Consider the following 21,284-nt stretch of genomic DNA (forward strand, 5'->3'; position numbering starts at 1 on the left):
CCAAACACCTTTGCATCCCATGGCCTTTCAGCACCATGCGGGACTTGGTGTAAATCAGAACAGCTAGACCGGAAGGCCTGTGTCCCAGCGAAGACTGCATTACCATCCTCCCTTCTGCTGCTGGAGGAGGCCAATGATTTGAAGACTTCAGTCAGCCAAGTCAGCTACCAGACACGTACGCTGAGACCCAGCTTGGATCTGAGCAAAAGTGGGAGGGTTGTTTGGGATCAGGATAAAAAAGGAAGCACTGTAGCTATTGAAAGCAGGATGGACTTGGTCTGGTTCTTATTGCGTCTGTACTGAATCCCCATCATGTTTGTACAGCACCTACCACAATGGGCTCCTGCTCTGTGAACTGGGGCTCCTAGACCCTATGGTAATACATATAATAAATATTAATACTGATGCATTATTCTTCCAGTCTGATTGAAATGTAACTTGGTGAAGGGGGATGGAAAACAGTTCAATTCAGTTTGTTTCAAAGGAAAACAGCCAACCCTGGAAAAGTTTTGCTATAAATGTTCTATCTGTTAATGAGCTGAAGAGCAGTTCCTGTGGTGGACACCCTATGCAAGTTGAAGCGTAAACGCTGAGGCAGGGGAGGCATTGTTTAGGACAGTGCTTGGCTGATGGGGTAGAGGGTTGTGATTATGAAAGGGAAAATGTAGATTAGCAGGGAACAATTCTGAACACTGACATGGACTAGTCTATGGAATAGTCTCCAGTTGAAAACGAAGCTCATTGCGGTGCTAGGAAGTATACTGTAGGGAAGAGCTGTGCAATGGTAGAGAGAGTGTCTCTTTTATCTTTAAATTCTAAGGGTCAGATTCTGATCTCACATCACTGCAAATGAGATCAGAGTCAGAGCCAGATTCAGTATGCTATTTTCTTAGCTGTAAATAACTATTCCATGCCTGGCACTGTACTGCCCCTACACATACACACACATGAAATATAAAAATGTTCTGCCAGGGTCCATATTAACAAATAGATCTTATTTCCAGAGTTGTTTTGCCATCCCTGATGGTGCTGGTACAAGCACTAGCAACAAACAGCAAAAAAACAAAACAAAAACCACAACCGTTTATTGATTTTTTTTTTTCAAGCTATTAGAAAAAATCGCAATATTCACTAAATGGAAGTTGTTTGTTGTTGTTTACACAACGCTCCCATATTACAAAATACAGAAAAAAACCAGGGTTCCCATCCAGAAAAGCGTATATTAGGCCAAGTCTACTCAGGAAAATGTTCACTGGTATAGTTGTATGGGTAAACTTGCCTAGTGCAGACGTAGCTTATATTGTACTTTTGCCTGTATAGCCAGTTTCCTGAGCAAAATAAGCTTTACTGGTAAAGGCACTTTTATACTGGTACAACCACATCCACATTAGGGCTCTTGCCAGTATAGAAAAGTCACAAAATGATCTCCCTCCCACCCCCAACAGACATTATTATACTGGCAAAAGTTTCTTGTGCAGACCTGAGAAATGATATAGTGTAAACTCTGATAAATATATGGTCTCGTTCAGGCAACTAGTGGGATGGCTACAGGCCAGTCAGCCTCATCTCAGTCCCTGGAAAAATCATGGAGCAGGTCCTCAAGGAATCAATTCTGAAGCACTTAGAAGAGCGGAAAGGAATCCATCCAGTCAGCATGGATTCACCAAGGGCAAGTCATGTCTGACTAATCTAATTGCCTTCTATGATGAGATAACTGGCTCTCTGGATGAGGGGAAAGCAGTGGACATGTTGTTCCTTGACTTTAGCAAAGGTTTTGACATGGTCTCCCACAGTATTCTTGTCAGAAAGTTAAAGAAGTATAGGCTGGATGAATGGACTATAAGGTAGATAGAAAGCTGGCTAGATCTTCAGGCTCAAAAGGTAGTGATCAATGGCTCCATGTCTCGTTGGCAGCCGGTATCAAGTGGAGTGCCCCAAGGGTCCTGCTTTGAGCTGGGGGTTGGACTAGATGACCTCCTGAGGTCCCTTCCAACCCTGATAGTCTATGAAGACTGTAAGGGCTATGTCCCAATGGGGTTATATCTAGTCTCTTCACCCTGCCTTTGTGCCCGTCCTCCCTCACACTCCCGGGCAGTGGTGTGGTAATCAGGGCCTAGGCTGGCCTACTTTACTTGTGAGCTTAGCTGGTGAAAAGTGGGTAAAGGTTCATGACCTGTTGTATAAAATTCTTTAATACTGAATTAATTTAAACTGAGGGTCTACTGATACCACCCAAGGACTGTGTTAAGGTTATGACTGTTAAACAAGAGAAGTGGGAGGCTAGAAATCAATGGACCAAAATTGGTGCCTTGTAAATTAGGCCTAATTGGTGGACAAAATGAGTGGCTGGACTGTTCCACCTAGCACTCCCTTTTTGAGGGCCTTAAAAGGAAACTCAGGGGAAAGAAGGGGAAAGACTATTGCTGCAGTGGAAGAATTTTCATCGTGACATCCAGATCTTGGCACACCAGTGAGGATACCTGACCACTGCACCAGCAAGGACCCTAGCCTGATACATGTGAGATCTTGCTGGTTCTCCTCCTCCCTCATGTGTCCCTGTCTGTACTCCACTATCTTCTTCCTGTCCTCTCTCACTCTACTTTTCACCTGATCCTTAAATCAGTTGTAGTACACAGCACCTGATAAAATAAGACAGGTCTGCTTGGCCCAAGAAGATCATTGAAGGACAGGGACCTGTCCAGATCAATCAGATGATGTCCCTAACTGGGGAGGCAAGTCAAGGTCCAGCGTAACAGCTGTCATGGCCAACCAGCAAGCCCAAATCATCCATCCATGACTGATTAGCCACCCTGTATCCTGAAAATATCAACAAAAGCCATATTTCCCCTGTCTTACTGTCCTATCTCTTCTCTCCCATCTGTGTCTATCAGCTTTGTGAAAAGCAGGAAAGTGATGATCATTCCCGACTCAAAACTGAGCAACAGAATTAACGTTTTTCTTCCCCGCAATGAAGGACTGCTGCACAGAATAAGAAATTCTACCTAATATTCCCTCTTTCTAAAAAGAGACGTCGGTAGGTGCGTTGTGATTTTTAGTTTGTGGTTTAGCATGGCTTAGTTTGATTTTTCTTAATCACCCAGTTTCAGTCTTAATGCTTTTTGGTTTGTTTTGATTCTTTTCCTTTTCATGCATCTGTCAATAGATTTCTAACCTTTGGTATGCACTTCCGAGTGTGTTTGCTAGTACTAAGCAAGCTGAGATTTCTGTACTCAGAACCCTGGACCTTTTTTTAAAACTGTTAATGTTGTACAATGACAGGGTCATGTTAACACCTTTGACTCTTTGGGCCCATATATGCCATCGAAATTAATACGGACATGGTCGGGATTGGACCCTTTATTTTTGCTAACAATACATATGTCCCGGGGAAATTCTGTTTGTTCTGCCTGTGGAATGAACCTCTAAAGTGCTACAGTATTTTTAGAGGTACCTGAAAAAAGTCATAGTTTGCATTTTTAGGCCTTGTATGCCATATTGGGTTTGCATGTGTTGTCTGTCTCCCCTTGTTTTTTTACTGACAAGTAAGCATGTTGGACAGTCCCCGTGTTTGTCTGTAGACCTGAGCTAAGACTATAAAAAATCAGGGGTCATATGCTACTCTTATATATGGTGTATCCACAGTCACTCTATTAAAAAAAAAAAAAAAAATTGAGTCACTTTGGATTTACACTGGGGTGACTAAGAGCAGGGTCTGGTCCTGGGACTTTAAAATGCAATACAGAGAGACAGAGAGTAGCTAACAAATTCTTAATTCAGTAGTGATATGCGAGGCCTCTTTGTTTCTCAGAACAATTAGCTCGATGAATAAATAGCTGCCTACTCTTAGAAAATAAAATCTAATATGCAATTAAAATGAAAGATTTTCCTTCTGAGGGTGTGAGGAGCTGTTAAATAAAATTATAGGAGGGCTGGATTTGAAAGTCTAGCTGTTCCACATATTTAGAAATCAGGATAATTAAAAGAGGCTAAACCAATATGGGTCTGTCTTGAAGGGAACCGGAAGTTGGCGGGAAACCACCGCTAAAATCCATGTCATTAGGAAAAACATATGGACTGGCTTACAGACTGTGGTGTATTGAAGACTAGTAAAATAATGAATGCTCATTAAACAGAGGAAGGGAATTTAGAGATCAGTCCTGCAGAGTTATCATTTTTCTATGACAGTGATGCATATAGGCCCCAACTGAGACCAGGGAGCCATAGCATTAGGTGCTATACAAACACAAAGTAAGAGACCAGTACCTATCCTGAGGAGCATGTAGTCTAAGCAACTTAGAAGTCAACACTCTCCCCTGCCATTCTCTCTGGAGACTTAGACCGCAAACCTTGGCCCAGACGGTCTTTACTCATGTGAATAATTGGCTTCAAGAGCATAGTTACAGGAGTACAGATTTTCTAGTTCAAACTGTAGTCCAAGGTTCTCATTGGAACTGGGTGTGTACATCCAAGGGGAGGATTTAGGGATAAGTTAGTAAAGCTGTAGGGTGGCTTAGTAGTGACAACTTCAAATTTGAGCCAGGTAGATTTCCTGGGGGAAGAGGCTGGAATCCTGGCAGGGTCAAATCTCTTTGTAAGATAGATAAAGGTGAATATACTACAGCTTACTGTGTGCACTTTGATGAGACTTTGAAATACGCAATGGCTTTCTTGTCTGTGCTGTGTGGATATTTAATGATCCCTTGGCACATTTGTAGCAGGTTTGGGTTTTTTCTTCAGAAGAAAGGGATTGAAGGTCATGGTGAGAAAACCAAACCTCCTCCCTGACGGTTGTCAATCTTCCAGGATTGGCCTGGAGTCTCTAGGAAATGAAGATGAATAACTAATTAACGATTATGTCATGCTAAGAAACCTCCAGGAATATGTCCAGCCAAAATTGGCAACCCTACCTCCCCTCCAACTTTGATTAAGATTCATTTTAAAATTAGTAGAGTCTGGCTTGGATGGTCTTTCACTTTCCTAAAATGTCCTCTGATCTTTTATAATACCACTAATTAATACCAAATCAAATAAATCACCAATTAATCACAACATATTGAGCCTACTGTAACTAAGATAAAAGGAATCCAAGATACATTAGTGTGGTCTTGTTAAGCTGTTACTAGCTAGGTTGTAGCTGCATTTATTTTATGTACATTTTGCAGTAGTTTAGGAGCTATAGTCCCATGCAGAAGTGAATCTGTGGTTTAGGGAATGCCACAGATTCTCTTGCACTTGATGGATGCACTTGCTTTTAAATTACAAAGTGTATTTCCTGTAATTTCCTTTGTTCAGGAAAATAGTCCCTTTGAAAAGCCTTGAATATTCCAAAGTTGGCAACAAGATGCAATATCAGTAGCTCTCATGATGGGAGGTCAATCTGTATGAAAACATGCAACCAACTAAAATAGGGAGTTGGATTCCAACAATCTCTGTAACTGTCATGGAAGTGCACTGCTTTGAGATGGGTTTCACTTCCTAGGCCAGCCGTTCACAAATGTTTTTTGAAAATGGCCACAGGGCATGCAATTGGATCTAACAAGAAACTGAACTAAAAGGCGCTTCAAGTCTGACTGTTCTCTCTATTCCAGTATTTCCATCCCCAAGTGCTCACAAATCACAAGTCTGTTGCTAAAAAAAATTTATGAGATTTAAAAAAAAAATAATGTTGAGATTTATTTGCCATCTGATTTCTGAGCCTTTAGGTTGAACTCAGGTCACATTTTTTAAGCTTTCTCCACAACCATGAGGACTAGAAACTTACTTTTCTTTTTAAGTGAAAGCTGAAATTCACACATAATCACCCAACTTTAGGAGCTGGGGCTTTGTGGAGGACATCAAATATCATGAGACTTGCGATCAGACTTCACAAGCTGGCTTCTGATACCCTATACAGCTAGTAATGAATACTCTTATTACACTGAGGAACTGCTGCTAAACAATAATACTGTGTCATGCATACAAAGCAGGAGATCAAAAAATATAACAAGTCTTGTTTATTAAATGAATGGGTCCAGAAATGTAGCCCCTTTCCATAACTCTCCTCTGGAGCCCCATTCACCAAGATCAGTGGAAACTTCTGTATAAATTCTAAAGTAGCACTGGGGCCAACATTTTCAAGCTTTGATCTTTGTATCTAACCTAAATATAGATGGCCTGATATAAAGAGAGCTTGAACATTTCACAGCTCCTTGTGAAGTTGACAGGAGTTGTGGGTGCTCGGCACCTTTGAAAATCAGGCCATCTTTATTTAGGTACTGAAATATGGATAAAGAGGCCTGCCTTTAGGCACCTGAGCTTAAAAAGTTTGTCCTGGTTGATTTTCACTTATATGCTATGATCATTTGAGTTCTAAGCCATATGATTAAGCAATTAGGTCCAGTTTCTGCTATAAGTGACTCTAGTTAATGAATCCACATTTGGTTGGTGCTACTGTCATTCTCGTGTGTGTTTTTTGTATAGATTTACATGTGCCCTGTAATTGAGAGAGACTTATAAGCACTTTCTGTCTTAGATTTTTTTTTCTGCTTAAGACATTTAATACCTAAGAAGTAAGGCGCACAAAAATGCATCCATTGTATCTTGTGCAGTGAGCTCGTTACATCTCCCAAACTAATCTGTGTCAGGCCATGTACGTCAGAGCTTGGATGAGAGATCTCCAAGGATAAATCCAGGGTACTGTAGTAAGTGAGACTGATGATTTAGTATGTGGCATTCTTTTCTCTGAGTCAGTTCAGAGCCATTGCTCAGTGGGATGCTGCTGAGGATGCTATCTATCATATGTGGTGTGAAACTCCAGTTCTGACCACTCGTGGCCATTAAATATCCCATGATGCATTTCAAAAAAAGTAGAGCTATTAAACCTCATGCCCTGCCAAATTCCAGTGGGCTAATAAAATTCTGCTTATCTACGCCCTCCTGTTGCTTTAATTAGACACACTGTAGATCTTCACGTCCAGATCTAAGTCCTGTAGTCATGTGGCACCATTATAATGCCCAGAGGTGACTGGAGAATGGTGATGGGCAAAGTGATTGTAGGACTCTGTCCTGAACCCACTGAATTTAGTGGGGTGTGACTGGGGTCCTGGGGAGGGGGGGTACACTGAGATTGCTCAGTCAGGGCAAACTGCAAAGAATGGGGCAGACTGGTGGTTATTTCTAATAATTAGATTAACCAACTCAGCAACAAACAGTTTCTGCAATAGCTTACTGGTTACTCAGAAGCCAAAAACACAGCTACCTTAAAGCAATTCAACCTTGGGCTCCCACCCAGACAGCCAAGTCAAATATGATGAGGATTACTGAAAATCTTGTTAATCATATGTAAAATTCGACTAATCCCAGTGGATCGGACACTTTACCCACCAGCTCACTGAAAATTTCAGCTCTTACCCAAACACACGCTTACAGCCAATTCTTATTAACTAAACTAAAATGTATTAAAAAAGAAAAGAGAGGGTATAGGTTAAAAGATCATTTATACATATATGAATAGAGTTCTTAGGTCAGTTTCATAGTAGAGATGGTGAGCTTTAGAGTTGCAAAAAGTTCCTTCAGAATTAGTTCCATGGGTTATAGTCTAATGTCCAATATCAGGGTGATCCAGACTGGAGCTGGAGACCTCAGTCTTGTGACTCAAACTTCCCCTGATGAAGCTTAAGCAGATCTGAGATACACGATCAGGGCCCTAGAGGTTTTTATAGATCTCTGGCAAGCCATCGTTAGCCTCTTGACAGCAGGTATTCCTTGGGTAAAGCATTGTAGCTTTGAAGTAAAACCTCCTATTTATACATAAATACCTAGTTGCATTCATTAGCATAAGGTAATCATCCATTAAGCAGTTCATAGACCGTTTACTACCCACTTCAAAGAGAAATATAGACAGTGATATTATTGCACCCAAGTTCCCTCATAATGTTAATATACCCTTTTGATCACTGAACCAATAGAATATAGTAACAGACAGGAACCATTTGGTTCAGTTGTTAAACTCTAACAAGATATAAGTAAACATAGACAAATATGGCCACTATCTTCTACTAGTTCTCTTAGAATACATGTTTGCATTTCAAAGCTCTAGTCTATCTAACCTGCCTTTGTTAGATATTTGTAAGGAATGGCCCTAATTACCACTTATATACTTTTCTACTATGTCTTTAAAAGTTGAATTTGGGTCATTTAGTTGCTTAACTCTTTCTGGTGCAATATCACCCGGGGACATTGCTATTCATTTTGATGGATGTCAGATCAAGCCCGTAGTTTGTAATTATCTGGTTTTTAAAAAAAAGAAAGGGGAAAAAAAACCCCAACCAAATCAAAAAAACTGTGCAATGTACAATTAATCAGTCATTAGAAAAGGCTCTGTGCACTAGATGTATGGATATAGCAGTAGGTGATATCTTAGAGCAGTTTCCTACAGGATTTTTCTTTTTCTGCTCTCTTAGAAGAGTGAATCTTCTGAGCCGCTCTCTCTGTCTGTCGTTTAGCAGGAAAGATCAATGATGTAGCCAAATGACTCAGCTGCTTGGCTTTCATCCATGGAGTTTTTAACTGCGTCATTCCATGGTTAGTTCCTGGATGAGAAGTGTGTGCAGGGTCTCCGAGTGTTTACCAGTCATTCTAAGTTTCTCTTTATGATCCTTCCTTTGGAAGCTGGGAGCAGCGTCTTTGTAAATGAATTGACAGGTTGTGTCATGGTGATTGTGTCCCTGAGGAGACCTGGGGTAAAATCCTGGTGTAATCAGTGGTAAAACAGTGACTGACATCAGTGTGGTCTGCATCCTACAGCAGTACTCTACAGAGAAACTAAATGGAGATCCCTGCAGCAGCACCTGAGTCTGATACTTCCCCCTCCCCTGTTACCTTGATTGATAAATGGAGATCTTCATGACCAAAACCTACCCTGCTCTGCAATGAGTACTGTACTAATCATATAGTGCTAATGACATCCAGCGCTCAAAAGGAGGGATAACTTGAAGTAATTGATGTCCTTGTTAACAAACACAGCACTGCCATGGAAATTACTGGTTTCAGAGTAGCAGCCGTGTTAGTCTGTATTCGCAAAAAGAAAAGGAGTACTTGTGGCACCTTAGAGACTAACCAATTTATTTGAGCATAAGCCTTCGTGAGCTACAGCTCACTTCATCGGAGGCATTCAGTGGAAAATACCTGAATGCATCCGATGAAGTGAGCTGTAGCTCACGAAAGCTTATGCTCAGATAAATTGGTTAGTCTCTAAGGTGCCACAAGTCCTCCTTTTCTTTATGGAAATTACTCTTCCCACCTGGAGGAGAGCTCTTTCTAGATTAGGGTTGTTGGAAATTGCTGCGGTATGCTGCTGCTGCTGCTCTCGTTGTGTGGGTGGAGGACTTCAATCCCTAGGGACATCGGAAAGGTTTCTCAGGTCCAGGATGTTGTCTCTGCTCAGAGAGAGAGCTACCTCAGAATAGTGAGCAGCATGCTGGTTAGGCCACTCACACAAGTCCCTGCTCTGCCTGATTTTGAGCAGCAACTTGAACCTGGGTCTCCAGCATCCCACATGAATGCCTCACTACCAGACTGTTGAGGTGGGTGGGGTGGGACACTCTCATCCTCTCCCATTGTAGCCATTCCACTCTGTATAAATTAACTATTCACTGGGACAGAGAGAGACTGACTCTATAACTTTGTGGGTAGGGCACTGAATCAAGCCGTGTAGGGACTTGAACCTGTGTCTCCCACCTCCCAAGGAGTGTATTAAACACCAGGCTATTCTGGGGTGCATCTCTTGTTCTCTTTTTGATGGAAAATGTTTGAAAGGTCTTGGGTGCTTTCCAGTGCAGAACAAAAATGAAATCTTGATGGTTTTTGTGAAACAGTTTTTATTTTCTGGCTAGCCTTAGTGTGTAGTTCAAGTAAATGGGATGCCTTCAAAAATAAAGAACTTGCTAATTTGAGTTACACCAAGCCTGAACGGTTCACCCTTCTTACAAACACTAAAACAAAAAAACAGTAAAAAACAGAGAAAAATCCATAAATCGGGGAGCTTGCTAATTATTTGCCTACACTGGGTCCGGTTCCCAGTGGCAATAAACCATCTGTTTGCCACAGCTGAGACTCTGGCCCAGGATTGTTCTCTCACCTTGGCTTGACCATAAATTCCTTTCTCCAAGTCTTTGCATACATTTATATCCGTTTCACTGTAAGCTCTTTCCAAGCAAGGCTCTGTTTTATTTTCCTGTCTGTAGAGTAACTAGTGGCCTTTGTTGCTCAGTAAATATGAAAGACTTTATAAAGATACCCCTGGAATTTTCCTCCTCTTAGCCCAACATCCCACCCTGTAAGTTTCCAGAAAGGACAAGAGCTAGAAAATTGCACCATGTGAATTGCTGAATCCAAGAGATTGTCCCCCCTACCCCATTGTAAAGTAATTTTGCTCTTTAAATGGTTTTAAATTTGCAGCTGTGTCTCTAACAAACGAACAGGATGTGGTTGGCTTTGGGAAAGATATGATCATCTGTATTCCTTCTGACTTGGACACAGTTTAATTCAATTTTTGTATTATGTCTGACATGATGAATTTGAGTCATGCAACTATTGAATAAGTGTTGGGGAAGATGGATCGAGATAGTTAAAAGTAATGTGTCATCAGGTGACGGATTTCTTCTCCACCCCATCCCGATGTCAGGGACACAAATGAACAGGTAAATTACTTTCATCTAATGTGCACACAGAATAATATTTCAGCATGTTACTCTGTCTTTTTCTCAACTAAATTCCGCCTTTTAAAAGAGAACTTTGGTATCCAGAAAATCTTTTATAGAAGAAGAAAATCCAGAATTGTGGGGAATAGAGAGAGTGCAACCATCTCCGCCTCATCTGTAGTGAGTTTTATGGTTTACTGAGGTCTTGTTTAATGAGATCCTCTAGTTTTTTCTATTGATAACAAAGGCAGTATGAGAGGAAGGATTGTAAAGTGGTTAGGGTGCTATCCTGGGACTTGCGAAACCTGGCTTCTAGTCACTGTTCTACCACAGGCTGATTGTGGGCTGATTTCTTTGCTTCTGGGTGCCTCAGTTCCCTTTCTATAAAATAGGGATAATAAAAACTGCCCTACCTCACAAGGGTGTTGTGAGGGTAAATGCATTAAAGCTTGTGAGACACTCAGATACTGTGGTAATGGGAGAATATTAAACTGAACATTTATTAGAAATGATGATCCTTTGTATAGCACTTTTCATCCTGTAGAATCCTAAAATATTTTGTCAGCTGTATGTGTATGTAGAGATCTGCAGCCAGGAGTGAAATGCATCCAGCTCTGGGGCAGAACACAGCAGTCATTTTACTGGTCTTACATGGGCATCTAATGCAGGGAAAACTTTTTAGCTAAATTATATTAAGGAAGTTGTTCATTTTTAAAAAAAATTGGCTAAAAAGCTTAAATCTCCCTGAAATGGATGGGACTGAAGCATGCAAGTCCTTGCCAAGTGCTCTGAGGAACTGGTGCTTTATTACTACTTGTGAGCAAATTACAGACATTTGACATTCCGCTTTATCATCCGTGTTACCATGTATCCTTACCTCACTGGAAAATTAAATAGTTTTTTTTAATATTGATTTAGACATGAGCTTTTATTGCTTCTGCTAAAGGAGCACATCATATGGGTATAAGTGAAGAAGGAATGATGCGTGGGCTCCTGATGTGAAAGAGGCACATTCATCAATTTGACCCAGTCAGACTGATTCAGCTCAAGCACATGGTCAGCACTGAGTATATAACAGGCTGAGAGGTGCATATGAAAGTCAAAGTGTGTGTGTGTGGGGGGGGAGAGAGCGCTATATCTATCATGGCTACATGAGGTGTTGGGGGTGATGGTATAGCTTAGAGGTTAGATCAGGGGAGAGAGAATCAGGACTCCTGGGTTTTGGGGAATCTGCCACTTACACTGTGTGTGTGTGTGTGTGTGTGTGTGTGAGAGAGAGACCACAGCGAAGACCGCTTAATCCCTCTGTGCTTCAGTTTCTTCATCTGCAACATAAACACCAATGTCTGCCTTACAGGAATGTTAAGGCCTAACTAACATTTCTAAAGTGCCTTGAGAACCTTCAGTGAGATACCAGGAGTACAATATTGTTGTTAATAGTATTATACAGTAAGAGGTTTGTCATCCTGCCATGTAACTGACATCAGTGAGAGCTAAACATATTTGACACTAAAAGCAGAGACTCCCTGGTTCAAATTTATTCTGATCTCAACTCATATTTCACCACTGTTTCTCAATACAAGGCACAGTACTTGTTTCTGATCTGCATTTCTATATTCCTTACTAACCTGCTGCTCTTGTTTTTGTATTTTAAATGATAGCTGAGTTCTGAACAGAGTGAGAGAAAATGTAATGCATGTCAGAGCAGCTTTTTAAAGGTCTTTGTGACATGTATCTGCATGTACGGGCAACTAAATGCACAAACTGCTTACTTAGATAAGCAGTTGCCGAGTTTGAATACGTGAAGGTAGTACTTCGATGTTCAAACTGGTACCTGCACAAAGAGGCTCTTGAAGAAGATATTTTATCCAGTCACTCAAGAGATCCTAAGACTGTCTGAAGAAGTGATGTCTGACCTTCTTTGAGGGTGATGACTGGTTGACTTCCCCCCCCCTCTCCCCTCTGAGCTAGACACCAGCACCAAATGCCTTGCACTAGCTGCAGTGGTGATGCCAGCTTTACTAAGCGCTGGTGCAAGAGTGTGTGGTGCATCAGAATGTATGTGATTTAACTAGAAATGCTAAAACCACTGTGGAAGGAGGCATATCCATTTCTCCCAGGACAGGCGGGGATGTCTGATCGCAGCTAAGGAAGAAAATAACACTCTTTCCATTCCAACAGTGTCTCGGCAGGAAGTTAAACTGTAGTAGCTACAGTTAGACATTATTAAATAAGCAGGCCCAGATAACTTGTATCCATGAGTTGTAAAAGAGCTCACTGAGGAGCTTGCTGGACTGCTAAGGTTGATTTTCAATAACTCTTGGAGCACTGGGGAAGTGCCGGAGGACTGGAAGAAAGCTAATGTGCCAATATTTAAAAAGGGCAAATGAGATGACCCGAGTAACTATAGGCCTGTCAGTCTGACATCGATCCAGGGCAGGATAATGAGAACAGCTGATTTGGGACTTGATCAAAAAAGAATTATAGGAGGGTAATATAATTAATGCCAATCAACATGAGTTTGTGGAAAATAGATCCTGTCTAACTTGATATTTTTTTTATGAGATTACAAATTTGGTTGATAATGGCATTGATGTAATATGCTTGGACTGCTGTAAAATATTGGACTTGGTGCTGCACTATGTTTTTGATTACAAAAGCTAGAATTACATAATTCATCATGTCACACAGCCTTATTTTAATCCATTTAATAACTGACAGGTCTCAAATAAAACAGAAGTTGGTCCAAGATATTACCTCACCCAGCAGGTCTCAAAATGTAATTGTAAACTGAATCATCTGCCCCACCACCCCCACAAACATGATACAGTTCTGTGGTGACCTAGAATCCTACTTTCGACATCTCTGACTCACAGAATATTTCCAGCACACCACTGAACAGCACACTAACCCACAGAAAACTTCCTACCAACACTACAGAAAGATTCTGCGTGAACTCCTCCTGAAGGTCGAAACAATAAACTGGACTTCTACATAGAGTGCTTCAGCTGATGTGCACGGGCTGAAATTTGTGGAAAAGCAGCATCACTTGCCCCATAACCTCAGCTGTGCAGAAGACAATGCCATCCACAGCCTCAGAAACAACTCTGACATCATAATCATAAAGGCTGACGGAGGTGCTATAGTCATCATGAATAGGTCTGAGTATGAACGAGAGGCTGCCACATTCTACCGGCCATTACCTTCTGACCCCACTGAGGATTACCAAAAGAAACTACACCATCTGCTCAAGAAACTCCCTAAAGAAGCACAGGAATAAATCTACACACCCCTAGAGCCCCGACCAGGGGTATTCTATCTGCTACCCAAAATCCATAAACCTGGGAATCCTGGACACCCCATCATCTCAGGTATTGGCACCCTGACAGCAGGATTATCTGGCTATGTAGACACTCTCCTCAGGCCCTATGCTACCAGCACTCCCAGCTATCTTCAAGACACCACTGACTTCCTGAGAAAACTACAATCCTTTGCAAAAAGAAAAGGAGTACTTGTGGCACCTGAGAGACTAACAAATTTATTTGAGCATAAGCTTCCGATGAAGCAAGCTGTAGCTTACGAAAGTTTATGCTCAAATTTGTTAGTCTCTAAGGTGCCACAAGCCCTCCTTTTCTTTTTGCAAATACAGACTAACACGGCTGCTACTCTGAAACCTGTCATTATACAATCCTTTGGTGATCTTCCAGAAAACACGATCCTAGCCACTATGGATGTAGAAGCCCTCTACACAAACATTCCACACAAAGATGGACTACAGGCCATCAAAAACAGTATCCAATGCTATCACGGCAAACCTGGTGGCTGAACTTTGTGACTTCGTCCTCACCCACAACTATTTCAGATTTGGGGACAATTTATACCTTCAAGTCAGTGGGGCTGCTATGGGTACCTGCATGGCCCCACAGTATACCAACATTTTTATGGCTGACTTAGAACAACGCTTCCTCAGATCTCATCCCCTAATGCCCCTACTTTACTTGTGCTACATTGATGACATCTTCATCCTCTGAACCCATGGAAAAGCCCTTGAGGAATTCCACCAGGATTTCAACAATTTCCACCCCACCATAAACCTCAGCCTGGACCAGTCCACACAAGAGGTCCACTTCCTGGACACTACAGTGCTAATAAGCAATGGTCACATAAACACCACCCTATACCGGAAACTTATTGACCGCTATGCTTACCTACATGCCTCCAGCTTTCATCCAGACCACACCACACGATCCATTGTCTACAGCCAAGCTCTATGATACAACCGCATTTGCTCCAATCCCTCAGACAGAGACAAACACCTACAGGATCTCTATCAAGCATTCTTAAAACTACAGTACCCACCTGATAAAGTGAAGAAACAGACTGATAGAGGCAGAAGGGTACCCAGAAGTCACCTACTACAGGACAGACCCAACAAAGAAAGTAACAGAACGCCACTAGCCATCATCTTCAGCCCCCATCTAAACCTCTCCAGCGTATCATCAAGGATCTATAACCTATCCCAAAGGATGATCCCTCACTCTCTCAGACCTTGGGAGACAGGCCAGTCCTCGCTTACAGACAGCCCCCCAGCCTGAAGCAAATACTCACCAGCAACTACACACCACACAACAACGCAATAAGAAACCCTGCAACAAACCCCATTGCCAACTCTGTCCACATATCTATTCAAGGGACACCATCATAGGACCTAGCCACATCATCAGGGGCTCGTTCACCTGCACATCTATCAATGTGATATATGCCATCATGTGCCAGCAATTCCCCTCTGCCATGTACATTGGCCAAACTGGACAGTCTTTACGCAAAAGAATAAATGGACACAAATCTGACATCAGGAATCATAACATTCAAAAACCAGTAGGAGAACACTTCACTTCAATCTCCCTGGTCACTCAACAACAGATCTAAAAGTGGCAATTCTTCAGCAAAAAAACTTGAAAAACAGACTCCAATCTGAAACTGCAGAACTGGAATTAATTTGCAAACTGGACACCATCAAATTAGGCCTAATTAGATACTGGGAGTGATTGGATCATTACAAAACCTAAACCTAATTTCCCCCATACTAATTTCCCCCTACTGTTACTCACATCTTCTTGTCAACTGTTTGAAATGGGCCACTCTCATTACCACCAAAAAGTTATTTTTCCTCCCTTGGTATCCTGCTGTTCATTGAATTGTCTCATTAGACTGACCTCACACTTGGTAAGGCAACTCGCATCTTTTCAAGTATTTATACCTGCTCTTTTATTTTCCACTCCATGCATCTGTTAAAGTGGGATCTAACCCACGAAAGCTTATGCCCAAATAAATTTGTTAGTCTCTAAGGTGCCACAAGGACTCCTCATTGTCTTTGAGCAGGTGTGTTTCAAGTGCAGTCTCACAGGGTTTGATTCTTTGCCTTGCCACTATTTAACATTTTTATCAATGATCTGGAAGAAAACATAAAATCATCATTAATAAAGTTTGTAGAAGACAAATTGGAGGAATGGTAACTAATGAAGAGGACATGTCACTGATTCAGAGCGTTCTGGATCGCTTGGTAAACTTGACACAACAATGTGTTTTTAATGCAACTAAATCTATGCATCTAGGAACAAAGGATGCAGGCCATACTTACAGGATGGAGGACTCCATCCTGGGAAGCAGTGACTGTGAAAAAGATTAGGGCGACACGGTGGAAAATCATCTGAACATGAGCTCCCAGTGCAATGCTGTGGCCAAAAGGGACAATGTGATCCTAGGATGCATAAATAGGGGAATCTCGAGCAGGAATAGAGAGGTTATTTTTAGGGCTGTCGATTAATCACCGCTAACTCATGTGATTAACTCAAAAAATTAATTTGCAATTAATCACACAGTTAAACAACAGAATACCAATTGAAATGTATTACATATTTTTGGATGGTTTTCTACATTTTCAAATATATGGATTTCTATTACGACACAGAATACAAAGTGTACAGTGCTCACTTTATAGTATTTTTGATTGCAAATATTTACACTGTAAAAACGATAAAAGAAATCACCTCATACAAGTACTGTAGTGCAATCTCTTTATTGTGAAAGTGTAACTTACAAATGTAGATTTTTTTTTTTTGGTTCCATAACTGTACTCAAAAACAAAACAATGTAAAACTTTAGCGTCTACAAGTCCACTTAGTCCTACTTCTTGTTCAGCCAATCGCTAAGACAAACAAGTTTGTTTACATTTACGGGAGATACTGCTGCCTGCTTTTTTTTACAATGTTACCTGAAAGTGAGAACAGGTGCTCGCATGGCACTTTTGTAGCCAGTGTTGTAAGGTATTTACGTGCCTGATATGCTAAACATTCATATGCCCCTTCATGCTTCGGCCATCATTCCAGAGGATATGCTTCCATGCTGATGATTCTTGTTAAAAAAATGCATTAATTAAATTTGTGACTGAACTTCTTGGGGGAGAATTGTATGTCTCCCATTCTGTTCTATCCACATTCTGCCATATACTTCATGTTATAGCAGTCTCGAATGAGGACCCAGAACATGTTCGTTTTAAGAACACTTTCACAGCAGATTTGACAAAACGCAAAGAAGGTACAGTGACAAAGTTCCTCCTCTACCTTGGTGGATCTTGTGCTTATTGACGGATTTGCTCACCTCTGAGCTTCACAGCAGCCCTCAATTTGGCTGTTTTCATGAACCCACAGTCCAGGTCAACAACTCCTGTGTCTGACCAGGAGTTGGGAGGTTTGGGGGGAACCTGGGCCCGCCCTCTACTCCGGGTTCCAGCCCAGGGCCCTGTGAAATGCAGCTATCTAGAGTGCCTCCTGGAACAGCTGTGCGACAGATACAACTCCCTAGGCTACTTCCCCATGGCCTCCTCCCAACCCCTTTTTTATCTTCACTATAGGACCTTCCTCCTGGTGTCTGATGATGCTTGTACGTCTCAGTCCCCCAACAGTATGAATTCTCACTTTCAGCTCCTAGCGCCTCTTGCTCCCAGCTCCTTACACGCACACCACAAACTGAAGTGAGCTCCTTTTTAAAACCCAGGTGCCCTGATTAGCCTGCCTTAATTGATTCCAGCAGCTTCTTGATTGGCTGCAGGTGTTCTAATCAGCCTGTCTGTCTTTTTTTGTCTCCAGAAGGTTCCTGATTGTTCTGGAACATTCCCTGTTACCTTACCCAGGGAAAATGGACCTACTTAACCTGTGGCTAATATATCTGCCTTCTGTTACTCTCCTGTAGCCGTCTGGCCTGACCCTGTCACAGTACCAATGTGAGATTTCTAAAAATAGCTACACCATTCGACCCAAGGTTTAAGAATCTGAAGTGGGATGACGTGTGGAGCATGCTTTCAGAAGTCTTAAAAGAGCAACACTCAGATGCGGAAACTACAGAACCTGAATCACCAAAAAAGAAAATATACCTTCTGCTGGTGGCATCTGATTCAGATGATGAAAATTAACATGCGTTGGTTCACTCTGCTTTGGATAGTTATCGAGCAGAACCCATCATCAGCATGGACACGTCCTCTGGAATGGTGGTTGAAGCATGAAGGGACAAATGAATCTTTAGGCATCTGGCACGTAAATATCTTGCGATGCTAGCTACAGCAGTGCCATGTGAATGTCTGTTCTCGCTTTCAGGTGCCATTGTAAACAATATTCCTGGAGGAATTCTGCGCCACTGCGCATGAGCAGAATTCATGTCCCTGCAGATTTCTTTGCTTCCCCACAGAAAAATGACTTTATAATGGGAAAGCAAAGGGAAGCCACAAGAGCGGTCATAGGATCCTCTGCAGCAGTATTTTTCAGGTGCCCAAGGCAGCCGTCAGAGAGGTAAATCATCGTGGGGCAGGGGACGGGAGTGTGAAAGACCCGGTGATGCCTCCTGCCTGGGCTGGGAAGGCCAGAACTTCCTCTTCCCTTTCATGGCATCCAGGGCCAGGTCAGACCCACCCCCAGATTTCTCCCCCTGCTGCAGGAAGCTCTGCAAACTGCCCCCACCCATGCTTCCTGCACTCATCACTCCTCAGCTGCAGAGGGAGGCATCACTGTACAGGGAGCTGCTCCCCCATCTGCTCAACCACCATGCATCCAGACCCCCTCATACCTAGACCCTCCTGCTGAGCCTTCCTCCCCCCTGCATCCAAAACCCCCCTGTAACAAGCCCACTCCCCCTGAACCTGGACCACTCCAATGAGCTGTCTTCCCCAGATCCCCAACCAGCTGCATCTGGATCCCCACCACATTGAGCCCCACTCCCCCAGCATCTGGAGCCCCCCACCACTAAGCGCCCACACCCAGACCCCCCGTGCTGAGCTCTACCTCCCCATACCAAGACCCCCCCCCCCCGAGCCCCAACCACCTTCACCTGGACTCCCCTGCAGAATCCTATTACTGTTGCACCCAGAACCCCCCCAACAAGCTCCTGTGCATCCAAACCCCTCCCCCCACCTGGATCCCCCACTAAGATGCCTGCACCTAGATTGCCCCATGCAGAACCCTCTCAACCCACACCTGGATCCCCCCACACTAAGCCCCTCCACACTTGGATCCTGTCTTGCTGAGCCTGCATACCCACACCTGGTGCACCTGGTACGGAAGGGCAGGGCCCTGGGGTGTTTCTGGAACAGGCCTGGTCCTTGCACTGTGTCAGGGTTGGGTGCAGCCTCACTGAGTCCATGTCCCAGGGGGAGCTGCACAGTACCAGTGGCCTGTGCTTCCCAATGCCATGCTGGAGCATCCACATGTATTTGACAAAATTTGCAGAATTTTAAAATACTGTGTGCAGAATTTTTAATTTTTTGGCATAGAATGCCCTCAGGAATAAAACAAGAAGTGAGCAGCATTGTCTCCTTCAAGTTGTAATCAAACTTGTTTGTCTGAGCGATTGGCTGAAATTGGACGGAGTGGACTTGTAGGCTATAAAGTTTTACATTATTTTATTTTTGAATGTAGAGGTTTTTTGTACATAATTCTGTGTTTGTAAGTTCAACTTTCATTATAAAGAGATTGCACTACAGGTCTTGTATGAGGTGAATTGAAAAATACTATTTCTTTTGTTTTTTACAGTGCAAATATTTGCAAAAATAAATACAAAGTAAGCACTAAAAGAAAAGGAGGACTTGTGGCACCTTAGAGACTAACAAATTTATTTGAGCATAAGGTTTCGTGAGCTACAGTTCACTTCATCAATACACTTTGTATTCTGTGGTGTAGTTTAAATCAAAATATTTGAAAATGTAGAAAATATCCAAAAATCTTTAAATAAATGGTATTCTATTATTGTTAAACAGTGTGATTAATTTTTTTAATTGCTTGACAGCCCTAGTTATTGTGCCTCTATATTTGCACTGGTGTAACTGTTGCTGGAATACTATGCCTAGTTCTGGTGCCAACAATTGAAGAAGGGTGTTGATAAATTGGAGAAGCTTAAGAGAGCCAGGAGAATGATTAAAGGATTAGAAAATCTGCCTTACTTTGAACTCCTTGTCTCTATTTAGTTGAACAAAGAACAGGTTAAGGCGTGACTTGATTAGTCTATAAGTACTGCAAAGGGAACAAATGTTTGATAATGGGCTCTTCAGTCTAGCAGAGAAAGGTCTAACATGATCCAATGGCTGGAAGTTGAAACCAGACAAATTCAGACTGGAAATAAGTCGTTAACAGTGACTTGGAGCAATGTACTAAGGGTCATGCCAGATTCTTCATCACTGACTATTTTTAATCAAAATCGGATAGTGTTTCTAAAAGCTACGCTCTAATTAGGAATTATTCTAGGGAAGGCCTGTGCTGTAAAGGAGGTCAGACTAGATGATCACAATGGTTCCTTCTGGCCTTGGAATCTGTGAAAGTATGGGTGGAGAAGAAAGCTACAGGTAGTTCCATGGAGGGTCCTTTTCAGATGTGTAGAAAATACAAGTTTCCCCACTTCCCAGCATCAGGCAAAACAATAATAATATAAAATAAAAATTCAGACTGTTTCATCAAACCCTACGCATTTGTCAGGTTGAGTGTGTGGTTCTTTGTCAGCAGTAAACAGCCGTGTTAGTCTGTATTCGCAAAAAGAAAAGGAGTACTTGTGGCACCTTAGAGACTAACCAATTTATTTGAGCATGAGCTTTCGTGAGCTACAGCTCACTTCATCGGATGCATACCGTATCTGTACAAGTTTTTTCATGCAGTTGATAGATTTCTACTCCATACGGCTAAATGCAGTGCCTTGCATAATGACAGGTTTCAGAGTAACAGCCACGGTATGCATCCGATGAAGTGAGCTGTAGCTCACGAAAGCTCATGCTCAAATAAATTGGTTAGTCTCTAAGGTGCCACAAGTCCTCCTTTTCTTTTTGCCAGCAGTGTTATACTCCCAGTGGATTCCTAGCAGTCTCTAGGAAATCCTACCCAGGAGTGCTTCATCAGCACCTGTGAAGCAGAAAAGAAGGTCTCGTTACAGAGGAGTATTTGGAGCAAAGGTTCCAGTGTCTGACATCACCAAATTTCTGTATGTATTTGTCCTGGATGTATATGACTCTACTGAAAAGAGGTGCTCTGTGTGTTATTTCTCCTTTTCATCCTCAGATGTTCATCCTCAGAT

At 42.2% G+C, this 21,284-nt stretch overlaps 1 protein-coding gene across 1 annotated transcript in view; it reads left to right on the forward strand.

The window, feature by feature from the left end:
• KCNQ3 (potassium voltage-gated channel subfamily Q member 3) overlaps positions 1-21,284 on the forward strand; it is a 258,655-nt gene that overhangs the window by 83,512 nt on the left and 153,859 nt on the right. The gene's annotated exons all lie outside the window — the stretch shown is intronic.

The sequence above is a fragment of the Eretmochelys imbricata genome, chromosome 2 (genome assembly GCF_965152235.1).
Source record: "Eretmochelys imbricata isolate rEreImb1 chromosome 2, rEreImb1.hap1, whole genome shotgun sequence".
Lineage (NCBI taxonomy): Eukaryota > Metazoa > Chordata > Testudines > Cheloniidae > Eretmochelys > Eretmochelys imbricata.